At 44.2% G+C, this 22,043-nt stretch overlaps 1 protein-coding gene across 4 annotated transcripts in view; it reads left to right on the forward strand.

The window, feature by feature from the left end:
* Positions 1 to 22,043, forward strand: part of EFR3A (EFR3 homolog A) — a 1,108,455-nt gene that overhangs the window by 196,065 nt on the left and 890,347 nt on the right. The window lies entirely within an intron of this gene.

The raw sequence follows: 22,043 nt of genomic DNA on the forward strand, positions 1-22,043 counted from the left end.
CGTCTCTATCCCTATAGTTTAATAGGCGAGGAATAATAGGTCTAGGAGTACTGCCAGGGGGAGGTCTTGATCCTAGAGAGCAATGTGCTCTTTCAACTACAAAGTCAGGAGAAAGCAGTTCTGTACCCACCACGGCCTTTAGCAAGTTCTCGGTATACTCCTCCATCCTACCCGTATTCGTGCTCTCCGGTATGCCTAGCACCCGTATGTTATTTCTCCAACTTCGTGCCTCTATGTCCTCGTTTTTCGCCGCTATTATCTTGAGTAGTTTATCCATTTGCGCTGTTGCCTTTTTCAACTGGGTTGTGGTATCCTTTACATCTGAGACACGCTGCTCCGTCTCCTTGATTCACGTCTCATGTCCTTCTATTGTCCATACGATGGCGTCCATCCGCGTTGATACCGTGTCCATCTTATCTGCCATGGTCGCGAAGCCTTGTCTAACTTCATTGAGAAGCGACTTGAGGTCATCACTTGGCGCTTCTTGATGATCTTGCTGAGGGGCCTCCGCCCCAGCATCCGCCTCTGTGTGTTGCTGTTTAGTGGCTTTTATAGCATCAAAAGTGAGTCGTGGTTGGCGAGCATCTAACCTCCCCATCTTAGCTCTGAGTCCAGCTGCGGTTGCCAGTACAATATGACCCTTGCAACTCCCTTGTCAATAAGTATTTTGTGGCTGCGCAGCCAATCCATCAGCTTTCAGGTATGTCTAAAAGTTGCCCACTACTATCCAGTAGCTAGTTTGGCTGAATCTCCTGATTCCACAGAGGTACTTGCAGCACACCTTCAGGTAGTGGCAGGGTGCAGGTGCAGTCTGAGCAGGCCCCCACACGAATGCTGCGTCCTATGAATAGCACTTCTTGTCGCACTCCCCGCCGATTCTCGTCTCAGTACCTCAGTTGATAACTTAAGCGCCACACCATTTCTGTCCTCTATGCATGCAGAGGCAATATCACGTCACCAGGTGTACGCTTAAGATCTGCAGTCAGAATGGAATGCCCCTGCCGAACAGTTCAGTGTCATTCCCAGCCTCATATATTAGCCACAGACTCCTCCGGTGCTCATCCCAGCATCACTTTGAAGGGCAATCAGTGCGGTCGCTTCCCGCCAGAGGGTCTGCGTATAGCGCTGTCCCCCGTGTCTCTCTCTGCTTGGGCCTCAAGTCTTCCTCTCTCCCTGCCGACACTCCTTATGACAATGGCAGCAGGTTCAATCCCAAGGCCTAACTCGCTGCGTCACACATAGCCGTCGAGTACTCCCATCAATTTCACTCGCTCCTCTCACCCATTGCAAGCGCGAGCTCAGCGACGATAAACTGATGTCCCTCATGTGAGTGGGCCTCCGCTGCAACCGCTAAATGGCAGCGCCCCCTCAGCGCACTCACGTCTGCAGCCTGCTCTATCCCGGCAGATAGTGAGTGACCATTCAGTAGTCCCGGGCACTGGGGAGAAGTCGCACCCGCCTCCCGATCTGACTTTTTGGCAGTAGAGGGTGGCACCTCCAGCGCCGCAAGCACAGGCACACGCAAAGCAGGGATCTGCAATGTCCACCTCTAAGTTGGCCGCCCTGTGCGTTTGCAAGATGCGCCTCACCGCTGCTAGTTCCCCGGAACCAGCCTGCAGTCAATGGAGCACAAGATATATTCGGCTTCCCTCGTCGCTCTCACTGTGCAACTGCTGCGCAGCATATGTCGTCGGAGGATCTCCCAGAGGCCAGACACTTTGCGGGTCTGCTCGAAGTTCCCTCACACTGGGGCAGCAGGACCAATCCTCTGCTCCCGCTCCCCAGTCCCCACAGACACCACCATCAGCCCAATTTTCAGCACCGATGTGGCTCTAGAGTTAGTGGATTGTCACCCCACACTTTACTGCTCATATTGTGGACGAGGAGCCGGAAAAATGACAGATTTTCTTGTCGGTCTGCAGGAGCCTCACTCCATGGCGGCCATTCCGCTCGTGCGCCACCTAGCGCCCCATACGAGACTTTCTTTTGCTGTGGATAAAGGGTTGGTCACCAGTGGAACCTTTGTTAACTAATACATGATTAAATGTAGGGAACAAAATATTATTTGGCCATGCACTGCTTTTACCCTTGCATTTTAAATCACTCATGGCATATTAGTTGACTACATTTATATCATCCCTAATCACTTCTGAAATGCCATCATTGTTGATAATACTGTGCATGGCGTGAGCATGAGTTGTAGTTCCTTTAGGGTCCGAGTTATAGTTACTAGAAATAACTATAACTGGTGAATTTCAAGGTTTTTGTTACCTTCAAAATGCATGTTTTATGTGATATTTTCACTTAACTATAACATCCCTTTTTTCAGTGAATTTCTAGGGATTTTTTTTATGTAAAGTTAGATATTCCTAACTAGAACGTCACTTTAGCCTTTTTTTTTGTTTTTTTAGTAACGCTGTCCCCTTAGATTACATACATCCATGCAATTTTAGAACCCCAACAAAGCTACAAAGTGCCCAGGAAATCAAGGCTCCTGGATTCTGTTTAAATGTTGGGGTAAGTGAGGATTACTTTATGCAGTACTCTTTAGGTGTCTCTTATAGGTTCATGGTCATTCGTGGGAAACCATAGTTTGACCTTGTTTTTGATGAAGATTAGATTGGGGGGGGAATTACTGCAGTCTATAGCTGTCAGAATTATAACCTGTATTCACAGTGATTTATAAAGGGATCCTCCAGCGTTTGCTCTTCAGCCCGGCTCATTGCAGGCCTCTTGATTAGTGAAGCTCAGTATCCATTGCAAGTTTGTGTGAGAACCTGACATTGAGGTGAACTTGATTAGAGCAGCGGTTGCCTGCATTTATAGTGATCATTTAGTCTTTGCCACAGACAATTATTTATCAGACCTGATTGATGAGAGTGAAAGTAACCGGTCTCCTTCAAAAGCTGATAAAAGTCTTTAATTACTGCCAGCCTTGTTAGAACGTTGTTACTAACCGGCTTTGTGCTGCTTTCAGCTTTTTAGATGCTTTAATCAGCCCTTGATGCTTTGAAAAGCTTCATTGTAAAACTATAAATGAGATTATATTTTCAGAATAAAACAGTGGTCTCCAACCTTTTCTGTAATAAGAGCTACTTGTGTTAGATGGAAAACCTCCAGAGCTACTATTATTATCGGAGATGTAGTAGTAATCACCTCAGACCAGATTACATTAGTGGCCACCATATGTAAGATCACTAGAGGTGTTCACATCCGTGCGTCAGACGTGCATGCTTTTACAATGTAGGATGTCTTTCCATGTGTAATTTATATGTTAATAATAGTCTCCCCAACACGGTTTGATATGTATTACTCAAAAATCAGCTTTTAAATATATTTTGGAATTCAGTTGTTTTCCTCCAAACATCAGCTTATAAATGCTAAACATACAGATAGTTTAGTTTAAAATACATACTTTTCAATTTTGGTGTAGATATATTAATTCAACCACGCATAAGCCCCAAATCATGTGGTTGCACAGAAGAGCTACTTTTAGGGAGCTGGAGAGCTACCAGTAGCTCATGAACTACTTGTTGGACATGCAGAAAGCAGGGGTTGAAAGAACAAGCGACCTCTCCTGGTGCCTTGTGTAGAGGCAAACTCTGTTTTTCACTTGTTCATGACTGCTCAATCTGTTTAGATCTACGAATCAAAGGTTTTGTGATATCCTGATAATTTGGCAACCTACTTGAATGGCTTAAAATATGTATAAACATGCTGAGGACCGAATTGATTAGTGGTTGGGAACTCAATGTAACATGAAACTAGGACTTTGCTTGGGAGAGGGGGTGTTTGGGGTGTTGTCTTCCTCCAATATATGCTTTTATGACGTGATAGGTTTGTGCCTGGACTCCAGGTCCGATCGGCAGTGTTTGATTTCGCTTGCCATTAGCAGCATTGGAGACAGAGTTATTGTGTAGATAAAATACCTACCCCGCCCCTATAAAACGCACAAACACCCAAATCCAAACCCCCTCACCACAAAGGAAACAATTAACGCTTGTTTAGACCCTATAGCCACAAACAAGATGCTATTCTCCACCTTGTTACCATACTGGACCCAACGCAAATAAAATGAGTACATTTGTACCCTGTGATTTAAAACGTCACATGGACCAGACTTACTGATTTTTCGGAATTCACAGAAATCTTCCAGGTTATGTCTGGAAACCTGCCCCAGTCACACATTTCAAGTTACACCCCTGGAAATCTTTTCGTGAATATTTTTGCACATGCAAATATACACACTTATATTTTCACTTGTAAACATATGTCAGAGGAAGTGCAAATACAGTTATTATTATTATTTTGTTTTATTCTCCAGAGGGAAAACATTTCCCTTGTTAAAAATGACCCCCATTAATCAGAACCAGATTTGTGAGTGTTCCTTTGTATATACCTCTCTGTGAATGGTTTTACTCCTGCCTCAGACATGAGTAAATCTCTAACCTTTTTCAGGGTGGCAGAGGAGTCAGAGAGAGGTTTGTAAACCCCATCAAACGAACATTGTGAGTGTTTACAAATTCACAGAGCATTTGCGCCCTGTAGAAAACCAGAAAGGGTCAAGGCAGCAGACCAGGTCAAGCACTACAAGTTCTAAGTTTCTAAGTTTTTGGGTCGGTGCAAAACTTCTTCCTACACCTGCTACCATTGGTTGTTAAGGTCAAAGGATCCAAATACAAAAAATGGAATGTGCACTCAATGAGAGTCCAAAGGAAAGAAAGTATATTATATATCTTCTTCTTTATTAGTAGTTTTTTTCCACATACAGGCACAGCCAACGCGTTTCGTTCCTTTAACCATATGGAACTTCGTCAGGGCTGTAAAAAGCGACAAACATATATATACATAAATATACAATTAAAAAGTTTTACAAGTACCAACAAACCACAACATCTAGAACAATGATCAAGACCCAAGACACATATGTTGTTACGATATTTTCTCAACAAGACAAAAAATATGAAGACAATACATTTCTGTCCATCTGGATTTAAAAGACACCCATTGTTATGTGAGATAATAACATGCCACCATCTGGGTGGCAACCTTCAAGTTTCCTCAGGGTTTACACCATTACCAAAAAGCCTAATATGTACAACCAGTAGTGCAAAGCAAAACCCATAAAACATATTATTTACATTCATGTACATCCAGAATTTAAAAAACACCCGTTGTTTCATGAAATATTTCTATGCCACCATCTCTGTGGCAAAATACAAAATTCCCTGCAATTATATTTTTAAAAAATAGACTAAGTATGTACAACCAGTTATACAAAAAAACAAACACATTAATAGCACAAAATATTTACAGGTGACGGCATCCATTTAGGCACTACTACATTGATACTGAGAGTTGTATCCAGTCAAACCCCTTGGAATATTTCAGAGTAGTTAGATCAAAATCTATTTGTAGAAAGGGGATTGGGCAACAGCACCATTGGAACGAAGGGATAGTATGAAAATGGAATAGACACATTGCCAAGTTTACTCATAGTGGACAAGTCAAAGTTAGACCGGTTGTAAGTACGATGCCAGACAATAAATGCAAAAGAAGAGCACTTACCGAATTAATTTAGTATTGAAATCGGGATCTATACAAACACGACTCGTGGATCGCAAAAATAGTGGCCTCCAGTAGTTCAAAGGCATGTAACCTGAGATGGAGAATAGAAATTGCTATAATTTCTTTATGTAATATAGACGAGAATCAAATCACAAGGCTACATCACATGTATACAACCAATGATCACTAGTGCTCCATTGGTAAGGCTCCTAAAGGTACCATCTCTGGCATGTTCCCTAGCATACTAGTTCCTTTGTATGCCTCATGATGCAGCAAAGGTGTTTATATGGACATAGCCATGACCAATAATTACCATTTATATAGAGAAGGTGCACTCAACTGGATACCCCTTAGAGCGTCCAGTGGTGATTCTTATGCTATGCCTCTTAGTCTTCAGGGTTCCGGCGATCTAGGTGGGAAACTGGTTCAAAGTGGGGTGAGTGTCCACAGGCAATCTGTTGCATGAAATATAGTAAAATGTAGAGAAGGACTAGTCAGTTTCAATCAGACCCAATGTATAAAACTAATATGTAGCATGTCCACCAATAGGTGATATACATAAAAGAAAGCGAGAATAACATTTAAAAATATTACAAGAAAAAAGGTACATCCATGTCACCAGAATTACAAGTTGCAACCGGAAAGGATTACCTAATTGTTGCCAAGTTTTATACATTGGGTCTGATTGAAACTGACTAGTCCTTCTCTACATTTTACTATATTTCATGCAACAGATTGCCTGTGGACACTCACCCCACTTTGAACCAGTTTCCCACCTAGATCGCCGGAACCCTGAAGACTAAGAGGCATAGCATAAGAATCACCACTGGACGCTCTAAGGGGTATCCAGTTGAGTGCACCTTCTCTATATAAATGGTAATTATTGGTCATGGCTATGTCCATATAAACACCTTTGCTGCATCATGAGGCATACAAAGGAACTAGTATGCTAGGGAACATGCCAGAGATGGTACCTTTAGGAGCCTTACCAATGGAGCACTAGTGATCATTGGTTGTATACATGTGATGTAGCCTTGTGATTTGATTCTCGTCTATATTACATAAAGAAATTATAGCAATTTCTATTCTCCATCTCAGGTTACATGCCTTTGAACTACTGGAGGCCACTATTTTTGCGATCCACGAGTCGTGTTTGTATAGATCCCGATTTCAATACTAAATTAATTCGGTAAGTGCTCTTCTTTTGCATTTATTGTCTGGCATCGTACTTACAACCGGTCTAACTTTGACTTGTCCACTATGAGTAAACTTGGCAATGTGTCTATTCCATTTTCATACTATCCCTTCGTTCCAATGGTGCTGTTGCCCAATCCCCTTTCTACAAATAGATTTTGATCTAACTACTCTGAAATATTCCAAGGGGTTTGACTGGATACAACTCTCAGTATCAATGTAGTAGTGCCTAAATGGATGCCGTCACCTGTAAATATTTTGTGCTATTAATGTGTTTGTTTTTTTGTATAACTGGTTGTACATACTTAGTCTATTTTTTAAAAATATAATTGCAGGGAATTTTGTATTTTGCCACAGAGATGGTGGCATAGAAATATTTCATGAAACAACGGGTGTTTTTTAAATTCTGGATGTACATGAATGTAAATAATATGTTTTATGGGTTTTGCTTTGCACTACTGGTTGTACATATTAGGCTTTTTGGTAATGGTGTAAACCCTGAGGAAACTTGAAGGTTGCCACCCAGATGGTGGCATGTTATTATCTCACATAACAATGGGTGTCTTTTAAATCCAGATGGACAGAAATGTATTGTCTTCATATTTTTTGTCTTGTTGAGAAAATATCGTAACAACATATGTGTCTTGGGTCTTGATCATTGTTCTAGATGTTGTGGTTTGTTGGTACTTGTAAAACTTTTTAATTGTATATTTATGTATATATATGTTTGTCGCTTTTTACAGCCCTGACGAAGTTCCATATGGTTAAAGGAACGAAACGCGTTGGCTGTGCCTGTATGTGGAAAAAAACTACTAATAAAGAAGAAGATATATAATATACTTTCTTTCCTTTGGACTCTCATTTGCGCCCTGTAATGCACGCTTGCTGCTCAACTCCTCTAGACATAGGTTTTCTGACACAAAAATGATCCTTCTGTGCGTAAAACCATACATGTGCAAAAGCTAAATGTCCTGATTTTTTTTAATGTGATTGGCACTCCGAAACAACGTTATTTCAGTGGGGAAGTCTGACTCGCATGCAAAAACAATGTTGAACTTAGGAAAGGGACAAACGTAGTCCTATCTCTAGCTCTAAGGTGGCATCCCCCAACACCATCTTCCCGACAAATCGTTTAAAACTCTTATAACAAATTCTGCCACACAGTTTGGATTGATGGGATTTCTTTTTGAATATGCCAGTGGCAGTGGTATAGGCAAACATGCTGTCATCTGATTGGTGCTACCTCTGCTTTGCTGTTGGTGGCAGGTGAGCAATTTTTTGTAAACCATGCAAATGCCTCATCGCTTGGCTAGATTTGAAATTCTTCAAGAGTGTTGTTATTCTTCTCCAAATATCCCATTTTCTCCTCTAACAATCCACAATCTTTTACCCTCCCAACCTGCCCCACTGTATCATTTATTGGTGCCCGGGTTTGCTATACTTCACACAAACTGCACTGGGGATGAAATCGGCAGTGCTATATTGTGGCTATGGGGAAAACAGTGCAGTGATAGATTTACAATACGTCCATGCTAATAGAAGGTTTGTGTTGCTATGCATTGCATGTTCGTGCAAACACAAGCCAGTGGTAAAGCGGGCCCTTAGTCTTGTACTATTGTTTTGAAGTAGTTCTCCTACGAAGGTGTGCTGATATACTACTTTTGCAGTTCTCAAACTTTGCCAGTAGTTGCTCTCAGCTTTCCAGGCATACTACTGGCAATGTCATTCGACATGTTTCATATTGCTATTCATTAATTTTTCTATTTATTGATTTATTTAGGAGCTTGTATAGCTGTTCAAAACCCAATGGTTAAAGAGAAATAAAAACAGCAAATACATGGTACCATATTAACACCAGGTGACGCGGAATACATCCACAAATAAATGCAGCTCACAAGGTGAAGTTCTATGAAATTATAAAGCATATTAAAAGCAAGAAGCCACAGGTAGGTGCAGGCATTGCACTTCTAGTACCGCGAGGATCTGTACATTAAATCTGCATATACAGTCTAAGTCAGAAGAGGGGAGAGTTTATTATAGGTACAATTTCAACAGGTAGGAGGCACATTGGCAAATGGAGCCCGCAGTTGTGGGTGAACATTTTGTAATTTCTTATTTTTATAGGGTTAGTAAACCTAGATCGCAGGTTCCTTAATTGGGAGAGAGCAGGATCATCCTAAATGCTATATGATGGCAGTTGCAGGTTAATCTAAGCCCTGTGGCAGAGGTGATTGAATAAAAATGTCAGTGTTTTTTAATGATTCACACTATTTTCCTATTGCAGAATTGTATACACACTGCAGTGCCACTTCGCCCCCTACCCCCATGATATTGTGGCACGGATTGGAAAATTTTGCGGCACACAATCCCAATTTTTGTGGCATCTTCTTTTCTAAAAATTCACTTATTTAGAATCCATTCCGCAATATCCCAAGCTAGAGGGAGAGGGGTGTGTTTTCTTCCAATATACCGATGGACTACAATGGGCTTACATGTAGCACCCCTGAATTCCATGGGCATTCAACATTTGGTTTTTGCTCTGTATGACAACGTTTTCACCTTTGGTTTACAGTTTCACAAAGATCTTTTGGGGTATTTTTTCAAACAAATATTTTAAACCAAACTTTCTACTTCATTACATTCCATCTATACAAGGCAGCATTTGTCTTCCTAAAACAATATTCTAACAATTCTCTCGTGAAGCTTCTATATTTTTGCATTAAAACACTGTAACGTGGTGTACATATTCACATAGACATCCTGAAATCAACAGTTTAAATCCCCTTATCTTCAAAGTGAATCAGGTTTTTTGCTCTACTTTAGACCAATTTCTTTAGGAAAGAAACCTTCCACCCACCTATCCTCTGATTTATTTAAGCATAGAGCTGAAATGCCATTTACGAGCTTCAGTATTTTCAAGAGCTGTGTAGTGTTCTAGCTTCTTTGTGTCACTTGTTTATAACTTGCATAAAGGAATTACAGTGGCACACACTAGGAATAGGGCAATCTGCAGCGGTCCGGCAGGCTGCCACCGACTGTCAGTTTGTTCACGTTTAGTGCTCTTCTTTGAGACATGTGGGGTGGGTGATCAGAGTCTGTTTTCACACCAGCCGTAGCGTAGCTTCGATCATCACATTAGTAGGTTGTAGAAGTAAACGCCCTCTCTCAATATTTATTACTTTTGTGATTTTGTAAAGCGCAGAAATAGCCTTAAGGCATCAGAGCCCTTTACAAAAAACAGAATGTATCAATAACAAATAGAGAATATATAAGTAACATTAAAGGTGGAGAGAACACCAGGTTAGCCTCCCTGTGAGGTGGTGCACTTCACAGGTATTCATTGTAAAGCCTGGCTGTGACAAGCAAGTAATGCAAAACAAGGACTTTATAATTTAGAAAAAAACTGAAGAAATCAATAACAAATGGAAAATATATATTTAACCTTAAAGGTGGAGAGAACACCAGGTTGGCCTCCCCGTGAGGTAGAGCGCTTGATACATATTCATTGTAAGACATAGCAATGAAAAGCAGGGGGTGCAGTACCATGAACTGCACAACAATTGTGTGCTGATTGACATTGGTCTGCACTTGGTGCGAGCGTAAGGCGGTGGGAGCGGGTTGGAGTAGGTGTCATTCAAAGAGAAGAGCTTTGAGGTCTTTTTTGAAGGTGACGTGAGACGTGATCCGGTGGAGACTAGATGGGTGAGAGTTCCATAATCTTGTGGCACATCCAAAGAAGGATTGGCTCATGCATTGCTGGGAGATCCAGATGGAGCAATGTAGCATTTTGTGAGTCTCGGCCGGCACCTGCGATTTTCTGTTTCTTGGAGAGGCACAAGGGTAAAGTGGCCCCCATGCCAAACATTGAAAAGTGAACTGATGGTGATTATTACAAGTTAAACCAGAATCATTGTGTTTGCACTGATTTTCTAATACCGGGTCCATCATTATATTTGGGCATTGTGAGCAGCAGGGTGCGCAGCATGAAAGCTGCACTCCGCACCCATGCGTTACCGACACTCACCCTGCGCCACTGTGTCCCAACCCCACAAAACCACACTGGTCAACTGCATCAACACTGCACCATACTGCGCTCACCTGGTTGCCACTGGTCTCATTCTCGACAAGCTGCACTTCTTGTGCACCGCAGTGGTATTCTTCCATAATATGACCCCCTCCTCACCTTAACTAGTTCTCTTTCCTATCATCGCCAGATCTGACTGTTGGTGGTTGACATGGGCTCTTACTCAGGTCATCGGGCATACCTACAGCCAAAGTGAAAATTAGCTCATGTGCACTTAACTCAAACAATGCCCGCAGCCCAGGTGTGGAGGCGGTATAATAGGCAAAAACATAGAAAGAATCATGTTTTGTGTAACATATTTGACTGATCTTGTGAAGAGTTGCAGATTCGTTTCTTAAAAGCAAATATTCACTGCCATTTCTTTTAATGAATGTGCTTTTATCAAATGTTTGTAGAAATATGAGTCCCCTTCACCATACCCTTTAAATAGAATGCTTTTCCCTAGAGGTTAATTTGCCCTTCCTCGAAACAGTTGTTTCCACGAGAGCATTTTTAATACTCCCAATATATCATTTTCCTTTCCTATATTGTCTGAAACTCGGTAACTGCTTTCAGATTTTAGAATCCTTACGGTATTCGTTGGATAGTTCTTAGTTTTCAGTCTCCCCAACTGGAAAAATATATTAAAAATGAACATAACATCGAAGAACATCAAAGAAGGGACGTGCCCTTCGGGGGATGCTAGGCATTGGTTGGTGGTTCTTATATAGCACAAAGCATGGATGCCTCTTGGGTCCTCCACTTAGTACTCTGAATAATTTTTATTAGATCACTTATCTGCTCTGACTTTAATCTTTCATAGGAAATATTGGCGCAGCTTCTATGAAGGGCTCTCTCTGCTCAGGACAGGCGCTAGACCTGCATGACTTGCTGTGATCCTGTAATTTAGCAGTACACCCAGCAGAGGAGGTGGGGTGCATTGTTCCAGGTTTCATGATTTTTTCTTAGACAGTCCTCGCTATGCCTGTTGCTGTGGTTTTATGCAGCATTTGTTCACCACGTGTGATATCCTTCCGCGGGAACCTGCGGCACACGCTGGGTCTGACGGCGGAGACTTTCAGTTAGTGCCGAAGGATGTTTTTATTATTTTATTAATTCTGAGTGCTTGTGTATGTGGCATTGAAAGCGAACAGAGACATTTGGTTCGGTACTCTGAAAACCTCTTGGGAACCTTTTCATTACCTTTTTCATTACGATGACAAGCAGACTGTTGCATAATCACCTAAACCCCCCTCAGGAACCATTTCGTTTAATTACATGTTTTCATCATCGTGAGCTCTGGAGTCTGTGCTACTGTTCTTCTCTTTCTTTGTTTATTAGAGCAGGCAATGGTGGTATTTATAGAAAGAAACACTAACGATGGAAAACAGAAGTGGGTACTAGGGAAAATGGGACTGAGTGTGACCTTTGCTTTCGTGTCCTGTTATAAAACAGCACATGCTTGACTGCCGGTTGCGTGTCCTGTTTTTGTCTATTTCTACCTTCTTCTCTTCCTCATCATCCAACTCTCTACCTAGCCTGTGTATGCGTACAAAGAATATCCATGATTTACGGGCTAGACATAATTCCTGTAAATCACAGGTGTGCAAAGCGGTGCAGTTTACATTGAAACTGTATCCAAAAACCAAGATGTATTTATGGCCCCAAAAGCGCTTTAGCGCACCCATGCATTGTGCGTGTAGATTTGCATCCAGAAATCCACAATTCTCAAAAACTTTTATCCGGGAAATAAATGCGGTTATACATTCTACGCCAGGGTACTTAAACGGAGAAAGATAATATTTATTAACATTATGATTTAATCGATAAAAGGTTGCTGAACAGGCAGCAAGAGAGAGCTCTTCACCTAGCAGCACACCCTCTGATGATGGTTGCTTGAATGACGTCATTCAAATAACGATTCTCGAGAGAAGAATTCCGAGCTTCCTTAAGGGGTGATAATGATATGTCGGAGAACGGTTCGGATGGTGCACCTTTGCCCAACTGTCCTGGTTGACTCATCATTGGCAGGCTTATCACCCTGATAACTCCCCATGCTCCCTCTGTTCAGGCATACATGATCTGTTGGTATGACTTGACGCGTTCCTTTCCACAACACAAATACAGGAACCGATCGCCCAGGTGGAATATTTTGCAAAAACCCGCACTGGGTATAATCCTCTATTACTGACATTCACATGGGGTGCTGCCAGATCATGTATTCCTATCTGAAAATTAAACACTGCGACTGTCGATGATCCGGTCTTTAAATTGTTTCTGGCAGACGCAGTATGTGCCTACTTGACTGAAAAGGAGGGAATGGTCTCCTCCCCGCTGATGGTGTGGGAGTCATTCAAGGCGGTGGTGTGAGCACATTGCAGTGCTAAAATGGATGGATTTCTGGCTCAGTTGCATGCTGACATCAAACGCCAGAAGACACTCCTAATTTGTTTAGAGTTGCCACATATGTACGATCCTCACCCCAAGATTGGCCGAGGGCTAAAAGAGAACATCTCTTCGTACTGCTGGAATGCCTAAAAATTGATGATTACACAAAAAACACAGCACTGAATCTCCGCCGCCTTTTTGGGGTGCTGGGCAGGACATAGACTATACAAGAGGATGCGAAAATTGTGTCCCTGGATGCCAAAATGGAGTTTGATATGATGGAATGGCCCTTTTTATTTGCAGCCTTCGAGTGGTATGGCGTTGGCCCATTTTTTGGGCTTGGATATGTTTACTGTATACTAAACCGTTGGCGCGTGTAACAGTCAACAGTGGCAGATCGGCGGTTTTTTAGTTGAGGAAGGGTACGAGGCAGGGCTGCCCTCTGTCACCACTGCTTTTCGCTTTGACACTGGAACTGTTGGCGGTGTGCATTCAGGGGGATCCATCTATTCGTGGATTAAATTGGGCGCCGGACTGGTCGGACAGAATATCCCTATACGCCGACGACATTCTTTTGTGTTTGGTCCTCACTGCACTCTGTGCTCCATATTCTAGCCCTCTTTCGGAAATACTCAGGCTATGTTATCACTTTGTTATATGTGCTTAGTGAGGCTCCTCCGAGACTGTACGGCCAGTGTGGCCACGGAGGGCTTCCGTTATTTGGGTATATACGTCACAAAGGATCAGGATTTCTTCCACGTGCGGAATCTTCTCCCGCCACTACATCGTCTCCGTGCGGATGTGCAGCACTGGAAGAGGTTGTCTCTTACCCTATTGGGGCGGGCTGCTCTTTTTAAAAAAAATGGCACTTCCTCGTTTTTTGTATGCCTTGCAAAACACTCCTTACCCAGTCCCGCCTCAATACTTCTCCTCAATAGACTCAGAGGTCCGCTCCCTGTTATGGAATGCTGGTACTCCCCGGAGCGCGTTAGACAAACTCCAGCGTAGCTGGTATGACGGAGGTTTTGCTCTCCCCGCACTTAAAGTGTATTATTGGGCCTTTCAATTAATGGTCCGTAATCACTGGGCGCACCGCCCTATCGCAGACCCAGCTTACAGAATGGACCGATTTAACATGGCAGGGGGTAACTTTTTGAGGGCACTCTACGGTGGGCTAAAGCACAAACCTTTGTTCAAACCACCTCTACCACAGTCTCCATCTGGCGAGCGGCTACAACCGCGTTGGGATATAAGTTTAGAATTACACGTGTCACCCCACTGCTGGAATCCTGTCACTTTGGATGTTGTCGGCACGGCCCGGCTTTGATCAATGGGATCTGATTGGCCTCACGGAAGTAGGAGATGTATGGGGGAAGGGCGCGGTGATCCCGTTTACCGGACTCAGGCCAAATACCAGCTCCATGAAGGAGAGACCTTTTGCTATCTGCAAGTACGCAGCGCACTCACCAAGGCCATTCCGAAGTGCTCGGATCTCCCGGCCTCATCGCCTTTAGAAGATAGGCTTCTAGACTACCTGCCAGACAAAACGATTTCCTAGACATATTGCAAGATAATTAATAATCTTCCAGAACCGCTGGACAAAATCCGTATGAAATGGGTAGCTGATCTGGGGGACATACCGGATGAAGATTGGAGGGAGTCCCTGGCTTCGCCCAAGAAGGTGGCTATCAGGTCCCGGTTTAAACTTATCCAACTAAAAACTGTTACACAGAGCTTATTACACCTCCACGGCTTTGGTTAAGATGGGATTTCTACCCTCCCCGGTCTGTCCCCATAATTTCAGGGGGTGGGGGGTATTTTTCTGCATCAATGGTGGGATTGCCGGGTCCTCCAGCATTATTGGATTGAGATTATGTCCCAGATATGCTGAATACCGATAGACCCCATCCCAAGGCTGTGTCTCTTAAATATATGGGATGCCACGGATTTGTACCGGATCGAGCAGATGTGGGTCTCTCTGGGCTGTATGTTGGCAAAGAGGAATGTGGCTAGGATGTTGAAGGGAGGTGCCGTCCCCCGTAGAAGGGAGTGGGCGGCGGATATGGACTGGTGCATGCAGGCTTAGAGGGTGGTGTATGAGGGGTTGCCCGGGCAAATTGACAAGAGTGTTGGGCCCATGGAACGAGTACAGAGGGCTTCTATTTACCCCATTTGCAGATGATGCTCCCTATAATGCTGTTGGGGAATCCCTTTAGAAGGCGCAGACTGCGATCTGCTTGTATATCATGGCTATTGTTTCTTTTATCTATTTTTTATCACATCACGGCGGCCTTTATTCTTTGTAATGTATACTCCCTTACGATTACCTTATTGTATGTTGTTTTTTGTGATTTTGTCTTTTTGCTTTATAATAAAAAAGATTTATTTAAAAAAAAAAAAAAATTATGATTACAAGGCCCATATCACAAAACCTTATTAAGAGCACGACTAAGCTGGCAGACTGTTGGCCAGGCTGGCTAACTCAAACAGATGTAGCACAGAGCTGACAGCAGTCAAGCTTATACTCAGGCTGATATCTGTTGGGTGTTCTTGGAGTACGACTTTTGCTAATGTGTCCAGCAGTGTGGTGTGCCTCTTCGGGCCATGCACAGCAATGATACGGTCACTGACACACCTCAATTGCCACCGACGAGTCAGCCACTTTATGTGGAGAGATCACAATTCAGTAGGTCTGAGGAGCCATCAAGGCTCTAGCCTGAGGCAAGACGTCCAGGGTCAGATGGACTCCCCATCAAATTTTATGCTACTTATCTTGATATTGTAGCCCTCATGTTCACAAAATTGTAGAACGCCACATAGGCTATGGAAACTCCCCCGACATGATTGGAGGCCTTGCTGGTACTTCTCTTAAAATGAGACAGCTTCTATAGAACCTTGTCCATCCTTAATGTTGAGTGCAATTTGTTGAGCAAGATTGTGGGTATTAGATTGCTACCACAGAGCAGTACCCTCATACACCCCAATCAGTCAGGTTTTATACCACAGCACAGTGTGGCCCCAAATGGCCGCCAATTGGTGAAGGTACTCTGGGTCCCTCCGGCAGACTCTTCACAGGACCTTGCCATTTCTATTGAGATTGAGAAGGCCTTTAATTCCCTGCACTGGGATTTCCTGAATGAAGTGCTGGCAAATATGGGACTGGGTGGGGGTTTTACTGGCTGGACACAATTCCTTTGTACATACCTGCTAGCAGGGTTAAAAAAAACGATACACTAATCTTGGAACCTTGTGCAGTGAAGTGGGTCACCGAACAGAGTTGCCCAGTGTCCCCGTCCTGTTGACCATGGTAATGGAGCCCCCTGGCTCTCACATTTCGCATGGGGACCCATTACAATGGATTGCACGTTGACTGCACCCCCTATATGTTTCCCTGTATACTTATGACTTGTTACCATTAATACCGGGTGAGTGGTGAAATGTAGATGGTTGAGGGATATGAGCTTCCTCCTTGCCATTTCCTGCTATATTGCTCAGTCATATCAGCCGTACACCATTCCTGGTGGTGTGGGGACGTGGAAAATGAGAGCCTGAAACTAGTGTGCACTACTTTTGGCCCCACTTGCACAGTTTCCCTTTTGTATAAAACACTGCTTGCCGAAGCAAGGAGTGACTTGGGTGGCCTGCGTGAGTGGTGGTTGGCAGACATGATTCGGACATTGACGGACTCTTGACTGACCTAATGTTCTGACATCTACTCCCCGGTCACTCGTTTTAAGTTGATCCAATACTATTATAATTTCACAGAGTGTACTTGACCCTCAAACATACTAATTGCATATTTCCAGGGGCCCATGTGGCCTATCCCAGTTGTCAATTGAAATATGCTGCCTTCTACCATATGGTATGGGACTGTCCAAAACTTATACCCTATTGGGACACTACTACACTTGATCAGTGAAGCCACCAAGAGATCACTGGAGGCTTGCTTTGCAGTTTTTCTACTGAAATTGTTCCCCGGATCTAAGGGCATGTTAATCATTACTTGGTTGCTGGCCTGGTATTGATGCATGCCAGAAGACAACTGATTATGGCCTGGAAATCTCCCTCGGGCCCCTTACTACAGGGATGGTGGCGCTCATGAACTGGTTGCATTGCTGAGGCAGGAGATACAGAGTAGCCAGTTTAGGCATGGAAACAGATCTCCCAAGACTGCCCTATTATTGATAGCCATGGGCAGCTACTTCTTCGCCAAGAGCAGGACTCCACAGACAAGTGATGAGGGCCGCTGGATATCCCTGGATATCGATTGCTCAGAGGGTGTGATGCTGATTACTAGAACTGCTTAAGGTCTTTGACAGGTGGGGATGATGCGGAATGGGCCCCAGTGGTTTATTTACCCTCTGCTTGGGGTTAATATCTACCCAGTGATAGTTTATGGTTTAACAGTACATTCTTGGGTATTTTCTGTTTAAATTCCCCATTGTTCTCCCACCACCTCCCTTTTTTTGCCCCCCCCATGATGTCTTTGCTTTGATCCTCAGCACTTAAGATATTGTTAACATCTCATTGACTGGTGCTGTCGCCTTTGTTTTCCGTATGTCTCCAATTGCTAGCTTTTTACTAGTTATCAGGGCTGCACTGCAGGTAGCTATTATGGAAGCATTCTTTATTTCTGTTGCATTGGACATTTACTTGTGTGCTGATGTCCCCTTTTCTTTCTTTTGGATTCAGTTGTCATAAACTTCAATAAAATGTAATATAATAAAAAAATTCAAGTGACGATTTTTCAGTGTCTTTCACGTTCAGTATGTATTTTTAACCTATTTTAGGTCTCTCCTACGCAGCGCATGCGCTCTCTCTCCAAGACATCAAGTAATCTATATGTTGGGTGAAATTCCTCCTATTGCCGGGTAATATCTCCTGCCGCTCGCCATTTGTTTAACGTTGACATACCTCTTGTCAGCTGGGTTTTTACTGGCTGTGGATCTGATACTGACTTCCTTGTAGTCCGGAAGCAGCAGCGCCTAACTACTGTTTTCGGCCGCTTTTGTCTTTGATGGTTGTTTGACGGGAACTTTCTTTTATGTGTCCTTAACACCATCACTGCTGCAGCAATTCCCCCTCTGTGCTGCAGATCCTTTATTCCCATTGTTCATGACGAGCTGAGCTCGTCATGAGCACACGAGCAGTGCACTGCATGACGAGCTGAGCTCGTCATGAGCATCGAAGGGGTTAATGCTTTTCACGCTTGCGGAGCCCTCTCACTCCAGCAGCACAGCTTAGCTGCTTTTAAAGGCCACCACTTTCCCTTATTCCCAGTTATTTTCTGTAACTGACTTGGTGGTCCCACCGCTCATCTGTGCTTGTTTGTTTGCTTAACAACACTGCGTACCCTTAACAATGGCGCCTGCCAAACCCCCCCTCCCCCCAACCCTCCGGTGCATGCTTTTATGCTTGCCCGTGACTTGAGTTCCTCTGTCTATATGAGGATAACATGCTTCGTAATTGTTGCTGGATGTTACACGCTTCTACCTTGGTGCACAGGTTAGGAGTTTTCCCCATTAGTCTTGAGAAGTGGTGGTTTCCAGGCTTTTCTTAACTGTATGTAAGCAAATTGCTTTCAACTTCAGAGGCGATGCAAATATTTCTCACATTTTATTTGTTATTTTGTCTGAATTATGTAGAAGGATTGAGGACTTACATACCCCAGAATTCCTTTCCATGGTTGCTGTGATTGGTGGATTAGTTTCAGGATTTCAGTCATGTCCCTCGGGCGTCCTGCCACGCATCAGTGCTTGTTTGTTTGATAACACTGTGCACCCTTAACAATGGCGCCTGCCACAGGCATGCACCACCCTCCAGCACCCTGCTTTAATGCTTGTCCTTAACTTGAGTTCTTCTGTCTATATGAGGATAACATGCTTCGAAATGGATGCTGGATGTTACACTCTCCTACCTCGGTGTACGGGTTAGGAGTTTTTAACTTCAGAGGCGATGCAAATATTTCACACATTATATTTGTTATTTGGTCTGAATTATGTATACGTAGTATTGAGGCATTACATACCCCAGGATTCCTTTCCATGGTTGCTGTGGTTGGTGGATTAGTCCCAGGATTTCAGTCATGCATATAAAGTATGGAGGCACTACAATTCCCATAATTCCCCACCATACTTGCTGCAATTGGTTGATTAGCATGACCGAGTCAATTACCTAGTTGCTTAAATAGGCCAGTGTTTTTTAGATGCTGTTTGAATGGGTGGACTTGCGGGATATTTCACCCACTGTGACCACTAATTTGGGTTCTCAAGTAAGGAATGCATATGTAAATTTGAATGTTGTAAGGTGTTTGTTGCTTTCCGATTTATTTTTTATTTTTTATAGGAACTACGAGGCTACATTCCTCGCCTTTTGGTTCAGCCGTAGTTTTCTATTTCCACATTGTAACTGTTTTGGCGCATTTACTGCAATGTTTGTTTTAATTACTATTCACTAAAGGATTGTAATTTTTGATTCCTCCTTCCACTTCATTATAAACTATCCCCACTATCCTCTAAGGACAAACACACCGCTTCCCTACATTAGAATGCTCTGCCTCCCTCGCAAAAATTAGGGCCGCTTATTTTGACTTTCACATACACAGTGTAGAGCTGTGTGAGGTAGTCTAGTGGTTGGGGGGCGGAGTCATGGGAGGAGCAGGAACAGGAGGAGCCGGGGAAAGGAACTGGTCAGTTAGAGTAGGGACAGTGAGTGAGTAAGAGGTATTGAATAAAGCTCGTAGATATAATCAATGGTGTCTGTGGTTATTGGTAGCGGGACGCTACAACTGGCGACGAAGGTGGGATGAGCAAAACCCCACAAGCCACAGCACCTCGTGGAATCATCTTGTCCCCGCAGCGTCGAGAAACGAGCTCCGCTGCTGAAGGAAGGCGGCGCCAAGAAGAAGAAACCGCCGCTGTACGGAGCTGCCCCAGAGAGAAGCTGGCAGCCGGTGACCCTGTCCCTTCAGAGGCCTTGAGGGAGAAGAGAGGGAGCCGCAGTGACCAGCGTTGGAGCGCTCGAGAAGTCGGAGCAGTTCGCGCCAAAACGTATATGCATATACAGACAGAACAGAGGTCGGGAGCCCACCCCGACTCTGCCCAGCGCCCAAGAAGCAGAAAGGAGTGCCCCGAGTGAAGAGCATTGCCCCCAGAAGATTTGGCGGCAAGCGCCGTCGAGCGCGGTGGAACCAGAGCTCGAGTGGCCCCGACGCTAGGAATCTCACGCCTGATGCGTGTGTTTTGACACGCGGTCGCCGCGTGGAAGCGGCCCCTAGCGCAGCGAAGTGGGAACTCGCTCCAACCTCACCTGTGGATCGGCGTGGAGACCGGGAGAAGTGCTGATGTCCCTGGGACCGGCGGCCGGTGAGTCCTGATCGGTCCGGCGGCCGGTGAGTCGGCCCGGGTCTGAATGAGCAAAGTGAAAGTCTCGTGCAAGCTGGGATTTCAGGGGCGGCGGCCATATTGGAGTCAGGCAAGCCAATGGGACATCCCTGTGAAAATCGGGAGCAGCCATCTTTAAGTCAGGCAAGCAGTGTCTGGAAATAAGCATTGATAAAGGACAAACAAACAAGCATTGGCAAAGACCAAACCAGCATTGGCAAAGGCGAGAGACATACAAACAAGCATTGGCAGTTGCATGCCAACAAGCATTGGTGAAAGTGAATCAAACAAGCATTGGCGAAGACCAAACAAGCATTGGCAAAGGCAAGAGATATACAGACAAGCACTGGCAGGTGCATGCAAACAAGCATTGGCGAAGACCAAACAAGCATTGGCAAAGGCAAGAGACACACAGACAAGCATTGGCAGTTGCATGCAAACAAGCATTAGCGAAAGTAAATCAACAAGCATTGGCGAAGACCAAACAAACACTGGCAAAGGCCAAACAAGCATTGGCAAAGGCCAAACAAGCATTGGCAAGGAACAAACAAGTACTGTCAAGAGCCAACAGACGAGTCATGGCGAATAGAAACAACAAGCAGTGGCGAAAGGAAACAAACACATGCAGTCGACAAGCCTTGGTACATGACAATAAACATACACTGGTAAATGCCAAGAAATAGGCAGTGGCAAGGCAAACACACAAGCGTGGATAACGGCGCGTGAACAACAATGAACACGGCTTGGCAACTGAAACAGAACAAGCACGTGCACACACAAGAGTAAATCAACTAACAAGCACGGGCAACCACAAGAGTTACTTACCATACATGCGTTGACAAAAACAAATGTCAGCACGGGTGGCAACGCGGACATTGAGAAACGCAAACGAATGCGCAGTGGTGAATGCACTGAAGCAACACGTGTCTGTAAAATAAGAGGCACAAGCGAACACCAGAACCAAGCAACGACAACAGCACAATGGAACCAGCATTAGCAAATGCAAGAGACAGATAACGACGACACTGAGCGCAAACTGAAGAGCGCCGAAGAGAGAAGAGCTGCTGGACAGAACTGCAGAAGACCCAGAGGAGGGCAGTCCTACAGAGGACCCCGGAGAGAGCAGAACCATCCAAGTTCATTCGCCGACGCATACTTCGTTGGTTACAAAGACCATCAATCTCTAAGCAAACGACCAAACCAAAGACCTTGACCAGAATCTCCCTCTCTCATGGCGGGTGGAGACATAGCACGGCGGGTCACTCCATACAGTGAAGTACCGCCCCCGGCGATGCAGACTGATGATTGGATCTCGGATCTCAAACGACACCGGTGGCTCGAAGCACTAGAAGATTTCTTAAAAGCCAATAGTGAGCAAAGAGAGAGGAAATGTCTGATACTACTCCTCCATTTGGTGGGTCCGGAGGGCCGATGCCCAATCAGGACAT

Source organism: Lissotriton vulgaris, chromosome 4_1 (assembly GCF_964263255.1).
Source record: "Lissotriton vulgaris chromosome 4_1, aLisVul1.2, whole genome shotgun sequence".
In the NCBI taxonomy this organism is placed as follows: Eukaryota; Metazoa; Chordata; class Amphibia; order Caudata; family Salamandridae; genus Lissotriton; species Lissotriton vulgaris.